This window comes from Pleurodeles waltl, chromosome 7, assembly GCF_031143425.1.
Source record: "Pleurodeles waltl isolate 20211129_DDA chromosome 7, aPleWal1.hap1.20221129, whole genome shotgun sequence".
In the NCBI taxonomy this organism is placed as follows: Eukaryota; Metazoa; Chordata; class Amphibia; order Caudata; family Salamandridae; genus Pleurodeles; species Pleurodeles waltl.
Genome location: NC_090446.1, coordinates 26455087 through 26469209, shown reverse-complemented (window position 1 = coordinate 26469209; position 14123 = coordinate 26455087). Strand labels below are relative to the sequence as shown.

The window sequence follows — 14123 nt, the reverse complement described above, 5'->3', positions numbered from 1 at the left end:
TTGCATCTTGAATCCAAGCTTGGTAGGGATCACTAGGAGCATCTGAGTGGGAAGAGCAGGCAGGTGACTTTAGAGCCCCCTCCTGATAGGTGGTCACCCAGTTGGGTGACCAAGTACCCTTTTAAAGCTATTTAGGGTCTCTCTTTTGGGTGGTTCCTCAGATTTGGCTTGCAAGATTCCAGCAGGACTCTTCTGCATCCCTTACTTTGACTTCTGGTCAATGAAACTGCAACTGGACTCTCCAGGACCAGACAATCTGCAACAAATTCAAAGCCTCCACCTGAAACATTGTTTCTTTGGCTCCTTTCAGCTTTTGCAACATTTCTCCAATTGTGCACCCTCTGAGGACTGCCCATCTTCAGTCTGCACAGGAAAGAAGAAGGAATCTCCCTTGGAGTGAAGGAGTCACTCCCCTGCATCTGCAGGCACCAACAGCAAAGACAACAAGGTGCATGGATCCCCTCTCATGTTGAACTACATGGATACTGCAACATGGGTGGTATTCAGAAGTGGTCGAGATGGTCCTTTGTACCAGCTGTCCAAGCCATTGCCTTCCCAAGCAGGACAGTACCCCCATGCACCAAGTCCTTTGCAGCTGCCAAGGCTTGATGGCATTTCTTCCACGGGGTCTCCAGTCTTCATGTAGCTCCAGCCCCCAGCACTCCTTTCTATGACACACAGCTCCCAGAGTGACTCTCCTGCGGCGTGGGACTTAATTTGGTAGTCCTGCATGGGTTCCATTTGCACCTTCTGTGTCCCCATCCTGTGGGACTCCTGTGTGTGCTGCCTGTGCTTCCATGGACTCTCTGTGACAATGACGGTCCCCTCTGATTCCCCTTCTGGGTTTATTCCTCACGGGCCCTGCTGGTCCCTGGCAGCACCACTCTCTCTCCAACAGCGAGTTTTGCCTGTGCCAAGGCTTGTTGGTGGAATATGTACAGGCAAACCGACTGCAATCTTTCTTTCTGTGTGGGACATCACCTGAATCCTCCAGGAATGACTCCAACTCCAGGGCTGCAGTGCTAACTTTCCTTCGGCACCATCGACCAACTCCTGCAATTCTCAGCTTGGTGGTTAGGGGCTCCTGCCCCCAATGGACTCTGCTTTGTCTTCTGGACTTGAGCCCGTCCTTCCACAGGTCTTCCTCTTCAGGAATCCACTGTTGGTTTCTTGCTGTAATCTCTGGGTTTTGCAATACTCTTCTTTTCTTTTAAGTCGGTGTTCTGGGGAAATTCAAGTAAATTACTCCTGCTTTCCTCATTTCTGGGGGGTGTTGTGGTACTTACCTTTGTGCTTTCCTGGTACCCCCAGCGACCCTGTCCACACTCCACTTACCTGGATGGGGTGACACTTTCACATTGCATTCTTTAGTATATGGTTTGTGCTCCCCCTAGGTCCACTATTCTCTATTGTGTTTTACACTATTTGCACGGTTTTCTAACTATTCCTATGCCTATTTCTGACACCTAGTCCATATAACATGTGTATTACTTACCTCCTAAGCGAGTATTGCCTCTTTGGTAATTTTGGTGTTGTGTTGCCATAATAAAGTACCTTTATTTTTGTAACACTGAGTGTATTCTTTTATGTGTGTAAGTTCTGTGTGACTACAGTGGTATTGCATGAGCTTTGCATGTCTCCTAAAGAAGCCTTGGCTGTTCGTCCACAGCTACCTCCAGAGAGCCTGGCTTCTAGACACTGTCTACATTTCACGAATAGGGGATACCAGGACCTGGTATAAGGTGTAAGTATCTTAGTTACCCACTACACACCAGGCCAGCTTCCTACATTGGTGGTACAGCGGTGGGATAAGCACTTGCAATTGCCTTATCACTCTGTCACCTAGTACTTTCCACAGGAATGACTACTCCTTTACTTAAAGGTACACATAGTAATTAGTGTTAGCAATCTAATCTCTGGGTTTGGGTAAGCTAGGAGTCTAGGCATGGCCCTTGCTCCAAACTTCTTCAGCAAGACTAGAAGTAAGGTAGGTTAGGCATACCCTACACCACTCTAACACATACTATGTCTGCAACTGGGCACACCTCTGATGCCATGGATTCTCCTTATGAGAACCTGTCCTTCAAATAATTGAAAGGGATGTGTGCAGAAAGAAATGTAGACATGGGGAGGAGTCCTAATAAGAGCCTGCTCTTAGGCCTTCTCCTTCAAGTGACCAGGAACAAACTGGTGACCAGGAGGAGGCAGAGGAGGTAGTAGATTATAACCCCTCAGAGATAGAAACAGATATTCTAGATCTGGGAGAGGATCATCAGGATTCATCACAGGGTCAAAAGAGTCCCTAGCCGGCCCACTGGCATAGCTAGAAGCCCTTCAAGACGTGGGAGTTGAAGCCAGACTAGTAGGGCTCTGTTTACACCCAGAGGGCCAGTGGAAAGGGTCAGTAAGCCTAGGGACAGAATCTCCTCTGACCATTCCCATGTCACCTTAGTGTCTGAGGGGACCAACTGTTCCAACCCAGAGGGAGACTCCATAGAAAGGAAGCTCAGGAAAGTGAGGTTGGAAGAGGCCAGGCTGAGGCAGCCACAGCTAGCCCTAGATAGGGAGGCCCTAGCAGTTGAAAGGGAAAGATAGGGGTTGGGGCTAACACCTCATGGTGGCTGCAGCACAGGGTCAGGGAGGACTCTTTTGACTCTATAAACCTGCACAAATTTGTTCCCTCCCACAAGGTTGGGGATGAGATTTATAAGTGGTTTGCTGCACTTGAGAAGGGTGTAAAGTTCAGAGGGTCCCTCAAAGGCAGTGGGCTACTATCCTCTGGTTGTCCTTCTGACATAAGGGGAGAGATATGCTTCTCACTGTTAGAGAACAAGAGGCAGACAATTACATTATTCTTAAGTCAGCACTCTTGGATGGGTTTGGTCTCACCACTGAGCAATATAGAATAAAGTTCAGGGAGACCAGAAAAGAGTCTTCACAAGATTGGATAGACTTTGTAGACTGTTCTGTTAAAGCTTTGGAAGGCTGGTTACATGGCAGAAAATTGTCTGATTATGAGGGTTTGTACAACTTAATTCTGAGAGAGCATACACTTAATAACTGTGTCTGATGTGTTGCACCAATACTTGGTAGACTCATATCTGATCTCTCCCCAAGAATTAGGAAAGAAGGCATACAAATGGATTAGAACAAGGTTGAGCAGAAAAGCTTATACAGGGGGTGACAAAGCCAAGATAAAGGCAGGTGGTAAGTCTCATGACAAAGGTTGGGATGAAGATAAAAAAGGAGTCTTCATCAGGCCCACAAAACTCTTCTGGGAGTGGGTCTAAAACCTATTCCTTTTACAATCAGGTGAAAAAGCAGTGGTGTGACATGTATAAAAAACAAAGGCCATAGGTCAGGATACAGCTCCTGTCCTAAGAAAAACACCAAGCCTCCCACTACTACAACCCCCACTCCTACATCTAGTGTCCCTAGCAACAGCAATAGTGGTGGGAATAATAATAACATTAACCAATACAAGGGTGTAGCAAGGCTAACTCTGGGAAGTGTAGTGCGGGCTGGTTTAGTTAGGGAAATCACTGAGGCTATTTTAGTTTCTGATGGGGACATGGACTTTGCCACCTTGCTGCTTGTCCCCTTAACATGGAAATGTACAAGCAGCATCCCTTAATAAATGGTGTTCAGGTTGAGGCCCACATGGACACAGGTGCCAGTGTCACCATGGTGACTGAAAATTTGGTGTCCCCTGAGAAACCCTTACTTGGACACCCACAACAATACTGTAAGCCACCCCATGACAGTTGTTGATTTAAGCAGGGAAGTGTGGCTAATGGGCCTACAAATGTTGTAGTGTCCACAAACCTAACTATCGAATGTCTATTAGGAAATTACTTGGAGACTTCAGCTTGGGCTTAAGTGGAGTTGGAGTCCCATGCAGCAATGCTGGGTATTCCAGGGTGAATCTTTGCTTAATAATGGCCCAGGCCAAAAGCATAGAGAACAGGGAAACTTGGATCCTGAAACTATGGACCAAGAGCTTCCTAAAATCAAGGGCAGGAAGGGTAAGAAATGATCCCCTACCCCACCATCCACTGAGGAGGAGAAATCCATACCCTGGACAGAACCTACACCTGTGGAAATCAAAGCTGGCACAGCTGAGCTCTTATGTGCAGGAGGGCCTGCCAGGGTGTTGTGTAGCCATTTTAGAAATATCTCCATGCACGTTAGTTTGACACATTAGGTCGCTGTGCACTTTAACCTAGATATATTTTATTCGGCTTCACATTATTATTTTACAATAACCAGTTTTACGGTCTTGTTTTATTTTCATCTATCTAACTGTTTTTGCTTAATTCAGCACTGTGTTCTCAAACAGGGCATTGTTGATCACTCTGTGCTTCATTCAAGGCTACAGTTTGGTACATTGCCGGTGAACGTGGTGGAAGTTTAGTGGCCAACATTCGTAGAAAATCACATCCTTACGTAGAGGCATTTTCTTAGAACATCAGCTGTATTATTATAAAAACACTTCCTAGTCCCATTACACGTTAAGGGGGAGATTCCAGCCAGGGAACAACAACTGTATGCTGATTGCTGAATGCTTCGCTACAGATGCTAAAGCAGACTACAGACCTTTGCTCAGGTATGAGGGTTGATGTCCTCCCGGGGGAACCTGAAAGGCAGAATTAGAGCTTAACATGCTGTGCTCAGATTATGATTTTGATAGGAAATAGTCCATCAATCCTAGTGACAATATGATAGCGTTATTCTTATGCTTCACTCTTCTCATCACCATTTTAATACTGTCATGTTGTGTCATCCTGGTTATTGCAACTCACGCTTTGCTATCTAAGATGCAGTTGTTTTATTAAACCTATCATTGAAACATATACTGCTTCTGTCTATCATTTGTATATGAGACTGTATTGTGAATGAGAGAACCGGATGTGACCTGAGTGACCACAACTTCCCTGAGAAACCTAATATGTCATGCGCTCGGCTGTCTAATCATCCCTATCTTCTGGTAGAGATGAGGCACTGCTAGTTAGGCGGAGTAAAACCCGGATTTATAGCAACAGGTATCACCCACTGTGGGTTGGACTCAGTCTCCCACACTTCGGACGATCTTGCTGCTCAAAAGCCAGTAGTCTCATTAGAATAATGAGAGCCTACGTGACAAGGGTGGAGTTAAATGTGGCTCAACAAACTTGTCCCACAATAGAGGGTTTGAGACAGCAAGCTGTCCAACAACAGACAGGGGATGACAGTGTCACCTACAAAGTGTATTGGGAAGATAATCTCCTATATTCAGAGCCAAGGGAACCCACACCTGGTGCCACCAGGAGATTAATAGTACCTCTGCAATACAGAGAGTTTTTACTCACCTTGGTACATGACATTCCCCTAGCTGGTCACCCGCAGCAAATCAAAACTTGGGACAAACTGGTCCCTCACTTTCACTGGCCCCATATGCCTGAAGACACAAAGGAGCTTTGTCACTCCTGTGTCACCTGTCAAGCCAGTAGCAAGACAGGTGTCCCCCAAAAGGCCCCATTTAATCCCATTACCAGTGGCTGGGATACACTTTGAAAGTGTAGGGGTTGACATTGTTGGCCCCCCCCACCCTCCCACAGCTTCTGACAATAGATTTATACTGGTGGTGGTGGACCATGCCACCAGGTATCCAGAAGCCATTCCTTTATGGACCACTACAGCTCCTGCAGTGGCCAAAGCCCTCCTGGGTATTTTCTCCAGAGTCGGCTTCCCAAAAGAGGTAGTATCAGACAGAGGTAACAACTTCATGTCTGCATACTTGGAAGATGTCCATAGCAGACCTTAGCTTTGTGTAGTGTGTGGGATGTTTAATTCTTCAGGTGAGGATTTGGCACACTTTTTACACACAGGGTATTGTCAGGCAAATTACTAATTATGCATGATTTCCTGTTTGCTTCAGACTATAGGACAACTCCAAGGCCACTATGTTCACTAATGTTGGAATACATGCCGTAGCAATATTGATTCCAGTTTTATTTTACATAACCTGACTCTTTTTATGAGGGCTTTTAAAATCCTTCCATCTAGCTTAAGTGATGATGACCCACTCATAGTAGACCTTCTTTTCCCTTTGCCTTCTAAAGAAAACAGGGCCAGTGGTGTTGGACCAGGGGGTTATCTAAAGGTAAAAAGAATGGAATCACTAGTCAGTGGAAGAGGACTGATCGTGACAGGTTTTGATCTGATGTCTTAGGCAAACAGAAAACCCAAGCGGATATTTGTTTAGATGAATACACTCCCAGAGATATAATCCTGCAGGCTTTTGCCATGCTGTCCTTTTCCATACAGGAACGTATTACAATCCAACCGAGGTCTTCAGGTACCTCTGGATGGTTTGACAGAGCTCACAACACTCTCAAGTCAGCTCTCCAAAGAATGAGGGGATGATTAAAAAGTGTAGGTCCCTCTGTAAGCTCACCATAACATTAAGGAAACAGAACATCAAGGATGTAGCTTGGGAGGCACTATTAGCAGGTAGCAAACTATCTGATAACGCTGCGTTTTAGAAAGTTGTAAGTGCCCCTTAATTTCAAGAGGACAAGAGGCCAACAACAGAGTCAGTGATCGCTGCCGAAGATTGGGCCAGATACTTTCCTCCAATTTTCTCTTCAGACAGGGTGACTGGACAACAGCAAGGGGGCTTAAATACTTCAAGGTGTAGAGATAATTGTCAAATTTTAAAATGTTTTTTAAAATGTTTTTAAACATGTGTATACATTTTTAACTGCAGCAAGGCATTCATTGTTGTTTGTTTTTATGTATGTGCCTTATGCTCCTAAGAAAGATTGAATAAAGATTCTTTAGTTGACAGAAGAGTATGTTCAGATGTAGTACCCATGCTCACTGTGCCCCTGGAACTAAGCTACACCTGACTGAAGAGCCCCAGTCAAGGCGACCCCAGTCTTGCGTTGCTGGAGTTTCAGTTCAGGGAGGACCTGGCCTGGCATTTTGGTCTGGATTGTTCCTGCGGGAGCAGGGTAAAGACTGATTTGCATGTGGCTAGGACTAAACTGAGGTGGTATGGTGGGAAAAATAATAATGATTTGGAACATCACCTGGAGCAATTGCCAGTGGTTAAACTTATCACAAGCATTCCTCTATCACCTTTTTTGTGTTTACGTTAATATCAAGGATACAGCACAAATTAAGTTGTGTCTGGGTGGTGGGACTCACAAAGGCAGCCTTCCCCAGGTAACGTAGTCTTGTCTAATTTCACGTGTAACTGTTTTCATTTTGTAGGACCAGGTTAATCATTATATGGCATTAATGAGGCTCAATTCACAGATTTTGGAACCTTAATCCTACCTTGCTGGAATTCAATGTCTTGACTTGCAGGTCAGTATCAATAGCTGCAGTGAGTGTTTATCCAGCAGAACAGTCTGGTTAATAGGTTACTAAGAAAAAAAGATTAAAGTGAATTTATAGTTAGGCAAATATCTCAGTAACAACATTAACGTTTTGAGCTCAAAATACCAGAGAAAAAATCCAGATGCATTTTCCATAGACTTGTTTAAGAAGGGCTACTGCATAAATTGATTGGCTGCCAGCAACCATGAAAAAAATGAGAAAAAGTAACTATAAATCGTGCCCTAGAGTTAGTATAACTCACGCTGCCACCATAGTTACTTTAGGGAACAGTTCATAGTTACTTGAAATAACTATAACTTGTGAATTTCAGTGTTTTTGTTTGTTTAAAATGGTATGTTTTGACTGACATTTTCTCCTAGCTATAATGTCCCTTTAACCATTGGTTCTTCAAGTACATTTCTAAGTTTTTTTAACATAAAGTAAGATTTTATTACCAAAGGTAATGCCAACCTCTGCAAGGAACAGAGAATAACAAATAGATGCTAATGCTTTCATTTACTATTCTTATTTTTTAATGCAGATTTTGGGTGGCTTTGGTGCTCAACCGGGACACCAAGGAGCATATTAACAAGCCCCTTACACCTCCTTGCACCACATTCCCATAAATGTTTATGGTGCTAATGTGGCGTTAAGGAGGCATTTTCCTCACACCATACTTTCAAAGTGGCTCAATGCATGCCACATTGTAACCCTTGCACCACATTATACCTATGCCAGGCATGATGTATCCAAGGGTATGTTCTCCCATTAGGAGACCCAGAAGAATCATGCAGTGGCATTTACAACCTAAGGCAGGTGTTAAAATGATGCTCCAAATGTTTTCGATGGGCCTTGCTTTACTTTTCAGGATTAGCGCCATCCTTTTTACACTAATCCTGCAAAGCGCCACAATAGTGTCAACACTGTTTATGCTGTTGTCCTCCTGAGTGACATGGTGCGCCGTATTGTGCCGTTAGGGGAGTGCAATGGGCCACAAGAAAAGTGGTGCATCATTTATGTAAATATGTTCGCCAGATCCTTATTTTTTAGTTGGAGAAAGCAAGAGCCCTCTCAGCCATGGCAATTCTTTCCTTTTTAAGGAAAAAAATATTGGGGGGGTATTTCCCCAAGTCAACACTGGCCCTGGGGGCCACAATCTCCAGAATCCAAATTAATTTAAAGAGGCCTGTAAAGGCATGGGGAGGGAGCAGCATGCCCCGCCCCCCAGCCTTTACATGCCTAGAGACCCTACCCCTGAGGCCATATACATTTTGAAGGGGAGAGGGCACATGGCCCCCCTTTATAGACCCTGAGGACACATCCCCTAGGGGCCTTATTCTTTTTTATGGGTAGGGAGCACATGGCCCCCTTCCCAAGCCTTTATTGGGCCTAGGGACTCCCATCCCCCAGTGCATAATATGGGTGCACACCTGGGTCATGCACAACTCACAATATTAGGGGCGACAGGTGAACTTCAGGGCACTCGTGATCCTGCAAGCTCCACTACATGCACACATCCTGGATGCATTAGGATGTGAATGTTTTTCACTCTGCTCCCTTTGGGCAGGAGCAATCTTTGTTTCCCTGGCCAGAAATGCGCTAGCAGGGAAAAAACAGGTGGGCTCCCATCTGGCTGGAGTATTTTTTAATGTCCCAGAGGGTGGAAGCACAAATGTTTTCCCTGCCCATGCTCATGGTGGTAAATTGTTTTTAGAAAAATATGTTAATGGCCCAAGAGTGGGTCCCTCTGGGACACCCCTCAACACCAGGCCTAGGAAAGCAGCTCATTACTACCCTGCCTTCTTATATTGTTTTTACCTTTTTTCCAGGACCTGGGACTGGGTCCCGAGTCCTAAGATGTCTGCCACAACATTGCTGTTAATCTGCTGGAAGCCAATAAGATCTCACCTTTAGATTTGTTGGCTCTGTGGATCCTCGATGGCCTGAATTACCTTTTCAAAACTTAATTGCGGATTTACACCAAATCATGAAAAGCATGTTTGCAGGACCATGGGCCAGATGTAGAAAGCTTTTTGCATGGTGCAAACTGCGAAAATCGCAGTTTGCGCCATGCAAAAAGCCTTTTGCGATGCACATTCACAATTTGCAAGTCGGTACCGACTCGCAAATTGTGAATGCGACTCGCAAATAGGAAGGGGTGTTCCCTTCCTATTTGTGACTTGCATCGCAATGCAGAATTGCTTTGTGACCGCGAATGCGGTCGCGAAGCAATTCACAGTTACCACCAGTGTCACACTGGTGGTAACCCGGGTCCCCATGGGACCCCTTCCCCTTTGCGAATGTTGCCAATAAGGGTTTTTCAGAGCTGGCAGTGGTCCAATGGACCACTGCCTACTCTGAAAAACTGAAACCAAAAGGTTTCGTTATTTTTTTTATTTTGCAACTCGTTTTCCTTTTAGGAAAACGGGCTGCAAAATAAAATAAAAAACTTCTTTATTTAAAAAGCAATCGCAGACATGGAGGTCTGCTGACTTCAGCAGGCCACCATCCCTGTGAGTGCAGGGACTCGCTATGGGGTCGCAAAATGCGACTCACCTCATTAATATTAATGAGGTGGGTCTTTGCGACCACATAGCGACTTGCAGGTGTCTGAGACACCATTCTGCATATGGTTTTGCGACTCGGAAATTGCAAGTCGCTCCGAGTCGTGATTTCCGAGTCGCAAAACCTAGTTTTGCTACATCTGGCCCCATGTTCTAGCTTTCTGCTGAAACTGATGTAATTCCTCTCAGCAGTTTTTACAGTGTCACTGTTATATTTTCCCACTGAAAAATAGTAGGGAAGATATTTGACCCTCTTTTTCTCAGCCCCTGCTTAATCGATTACTTTAAAACTTTCCAGGATGAAGCTGAGGTGGTTAAGACTTTTTTGGGAAAGTTTTGTGAAGATTTGTTTAACACACCAAAGTTATGAGCAAACCACAATCCTAACTATAAATTCCCCTCATCTCCCTTTACCTTTATTTAGTCCTCAGCCCTAAAATCCTCCTTTTCTGCCTTTATCTCTACCCAACCCTCAACCCAGAAAAAACCCTTACTCTTTATCTCTGTCTTACCACATTTTGAGTAACAGCAGAAAACAGCTTAAGAATGTGTAATGTTCATATATTAAGAATAGAACTTCTGTCAGATCTTAAGCATATACTTTATGGTCAATGTAAGGTGTTTTATTAGTGCATTATCTACCTTTAGAGATCAGAGTTATCTTATAATTCATAATGATTCAGTCCCAAACAATGCCACTATGCCAGTATATATGTTTCTTAAAATGTCCTTTTTTTGGAGCCTCTCTGGGATTCAGTATAAGTTTGTAGGATGCCCGATGACGTTGAAGACATTGCTCACAACCTTCACATGGGACACTATTTGACGTCAGATAAACGCATAAGATTTGACAGCAGATAAGGACTTCCACGCTTTCCATCCCACGTGATCCACGTTTCACTGTCCACTTTTGACATTCAAATCTGTGGTTTTTCTGCTCCTTCTATAGCTTTGTTGTGCCTGTCCAAGCCTTTTTCAGTTGTCTGTGTTTCTCTCTGTGACTTGCTCTCCCAGAGGTGTGGTATACAACTTTTTTCAAACAAAGGGTTCACTTTTTTTAAAATCACATTTCAAAAAAATTAATATGGCACTTTGAAAAATTGCTTCTGCTCGGATGATAAAATGTGGTTGCACACATGTTAGAAAAAAACCCTTGTTTATGAGTTGGATAACGTGTACTCATCATCATTCATCATATACTATTCTTCATAGAATGATAGAAAACTAGAAGCATCACTTTGCTTTGTTGCCATTTGCAGGGATTGGTCTGCTGCAGATGCATTAACCCCCTCAGCTACCCAGCAGGCTGCGTCCTCATTATGGCCAGCTAAGGTTAGTGTACAGGAGAGCCCCGTGGGGAATTACACAAGACCAGATGCAACTGCAGAACCACCACTTTGTATTAAGAGGAAAATAGAAGCAGGTGTCAGAGGTGTACAGCTAGAGAGAACACCAGCAGCCTCCTTATTCAGGCCTGTGAAATGGTGATTTGATAAACAGAAATGAATTGTTGTTGAAAGACCAAGAGGCCTATTTTTGAGGATTGTCATGCGGTGCAGCATTTCAGAGTACAGTGCATTCCTGCCTCTTCTCCTGCTCTGGCGCCCTTTGGGCAGCGAACGCAGGCGCCCGGGTGCAAGGGTGCCTGCGGTGCTTGCAGGATTGTTTTTGTGCAGGAAGAGACACCTAAACACACAAACACAACCCTGAGTGCTGTATTTCTCTCTGTGTCCTGCAGGGGGCAGCACAGACACAGAGAGGAGGGAATGAGGAGAAAGGGAGATATTTTCCTCGCTTCACCTCTCCTGGGGAGACGCACCTTTCTGGCGCATTCCCAGGTTTACCAGTTTTGGTAAATATGGGAATATGTCAAAAACCATGGAAGTAGTTGGGACACCCACACAACTCCCGTGGAAACGCCTTCCCAGGACAGAGTAAGGCTGCGTTGGGTTACTTCAGATTTATAGAGCCACTCAGGGCCACGCAACGTGGCCTTGCATCTCTTATAAATCTCATTTTACAGTTGTGTCGCGCGTGTATCACATTCTGTGGTGCAACTGGCCTCATAAATAGGCCCCTAAGAAATCAAACAAACTGACTATCATGAGATTCATTCCACGTTCAGTCCAGCATCTAGCCGCATCAGGACATCATCTCCAAGCACTGGCCTCTTTTGAAAGTGGATAGCGCTCCCCGTGCACCCACGACGTATCCTAAAGCCAAGGACTTAATGGACATATTAGTTCATCTTCGTCCCAAATCACGGAGCCCTGCACCAGGCATCAGGCACCAGGAGGCCTTTGTAAGTGTGGGAGCTGTAAATCCTGCAAGAGTAGAGGCACTGGAGAGAACAGAAGCTGCCCAGAGGAAAGAAGAAACTATAAACCGCTCCTCTCATTGTTAGCTTTACGTTCTGCAGGGACCATGTGATGGGGTTATATAGGTGCAGCCATTTATCCAGTGTGTGAACAGCTGCAGGAAGACATGAGCCATAGGAAGCCAGAGGCATCATATCCAGTTACTAAGGTTTTCAACTGTGAACTTGAACACGTCTTTAGCATTGGCAGGGTACGCGGAATCAGAGAGGGCACTCGAGAGAGGGCACTCGGGAGAGGGCACTGGGGAGTCTATAGTCCAACTCTACATTCACACTGAACACCACTCAGCCGCGAGTCCACACTGGATGACGTCACTGGAAATCCTTTTTACACTTTCATTGTGTTCTGTATGTTGTGGGAACAGTAACTCCTTGCTTTGTAGTATTATGTGGCACACTTCAACATGACTCAAATTCCCGCTCTATGAACCCCTTTCATAGCTGACACATCACTACTTCGGATTTGTGGTTCTACGAATGAATAGGTCAATGCATATATCCTTCTCACCTGCACTCTCCTCGCTTTGTCAGCATATAGGTTCCCTAAGCCCACTGGGGGCAATGCATGGATTATGTGGTACTATACGGGAGAGTTACAATGGGCTAAAATTGAAGGCAAAGACAATGCGATAAATGTCAAACTAAACTCCATTTCTTTGCACTCACCGCAGGTCCGGTAAGTACCAGCGCAGGGCTCTGTGGTGCAGGCGAAGGCGAGTCTCTGCTTCCACGGAGCCCCACCCCCAGCTGCGGAGTTTTATTCTCCTGGTCCTGTCACTTATCCAGGAAAGGTTGCACAATTAATCGGAAAGCTAACACAGACTGCGCCTCTCCAGGCCTACCGCCAAAGTGCTTCTGGGCAACCCCGCCTCCTGCTGCTCGGATCACAGGAAACGAAAACGAAGCGCACAGCATATGCGCAGTTGTTCGCTGCCATTGCAGAAAGTTAACATTTATTCCCTATATTTTTCTCGCATGTTTTCTTTTTTCCTTTTCTCTCTTTTGGAATATTAACTATTACTTCCTTCATGATGTGAGAGTATAGTTGTGCAGTTTCACGAGCGCTCTGTTGCCACAGGTCACACTCGTCTCCATGTGGCTGAATGATAACCGCACCTGGGCCAGAGGCGCTGCCGCCAACAGTTTGGTCGGTCTTGATGGTCATAAAGTGATGGGTCAGAAAGTTTCACACCAGTATCTACAGACCGTCTTTCTTCTTCTCACCAGACCCAATTGGCAAACACCTCCAGCCGGTTCTTTACCAGTTCCAGGAGCACATTTGAGTATCCAGCGGTGCGAACGTGTCCTGGCGCTCACCCAGCTCTCATCCACATGACCTCCGAGTTTGGGCATCAGAAGTTTTTTTTGGCTGAGTGTCAAGTGCACTCATCGGATTAGCAGGCTCTGGCTTCATAGTTGAGCAGGCGGTGTTCTCTCGATGTTCGTAGTGCGACCCTCACAAAGGCAACACAAGTGTCCAAGAGTGGGCATGTCCAGTAGTGTCTTGTTCTTTCAGTATCGCTCTCCATATCTTTTCAGAGTGAAGCCCACCTTATGTGGGTATGTATCTCTTATTTATCAGCCAGACAAGTGTTAGCTGCCCATGTAATCCAAGGAAGAACCCTTCTTAGCTTTAGACTTGATGCCAGTTGCCTACATAGAGCATCAAGGGACACATTGTAATCATCACTTTCTCCTGTGGCAGTGAGTATCAGGGAAATGCTCACCTGTCAGTTTAGAGGAAGGATTGTGGTTCATATGTAGTTCTCCATGTGGTCCAACCACAAACTCATCTCTTCGCTATGGAGGATAGAGAG

The 14123-nt window shown here is 45.2% G+C and overlaps 1 long non-coding RNA gene across 2 annotated transcripts in view; it reads right to left on the bottom strand.

Moving 5' to 3' along the window:
• The window catches only part of LOC138303586 (uncharacterized), a 57640-nt gene extending 44551 nt beyond the window's left edge, over positions 1-13089 (bottom strand). For both annotated transcript variants that reach the window (XR_011205417.1, XR_011205418.1), the window contains exons 1-2: positions 12973-13089; positions 7324-7412 (exon numbers count right to left, since the gene is read on the bottom strand). This is a non-coding gene — a long non-coding RNA (uncharacterized lncRNA). The remainder of the gene's footprint in view (positions 1-7323; positions 7413-12972) is intronic.
• Positions 13090-14123: the final 1034 nt, after the last annotated feature.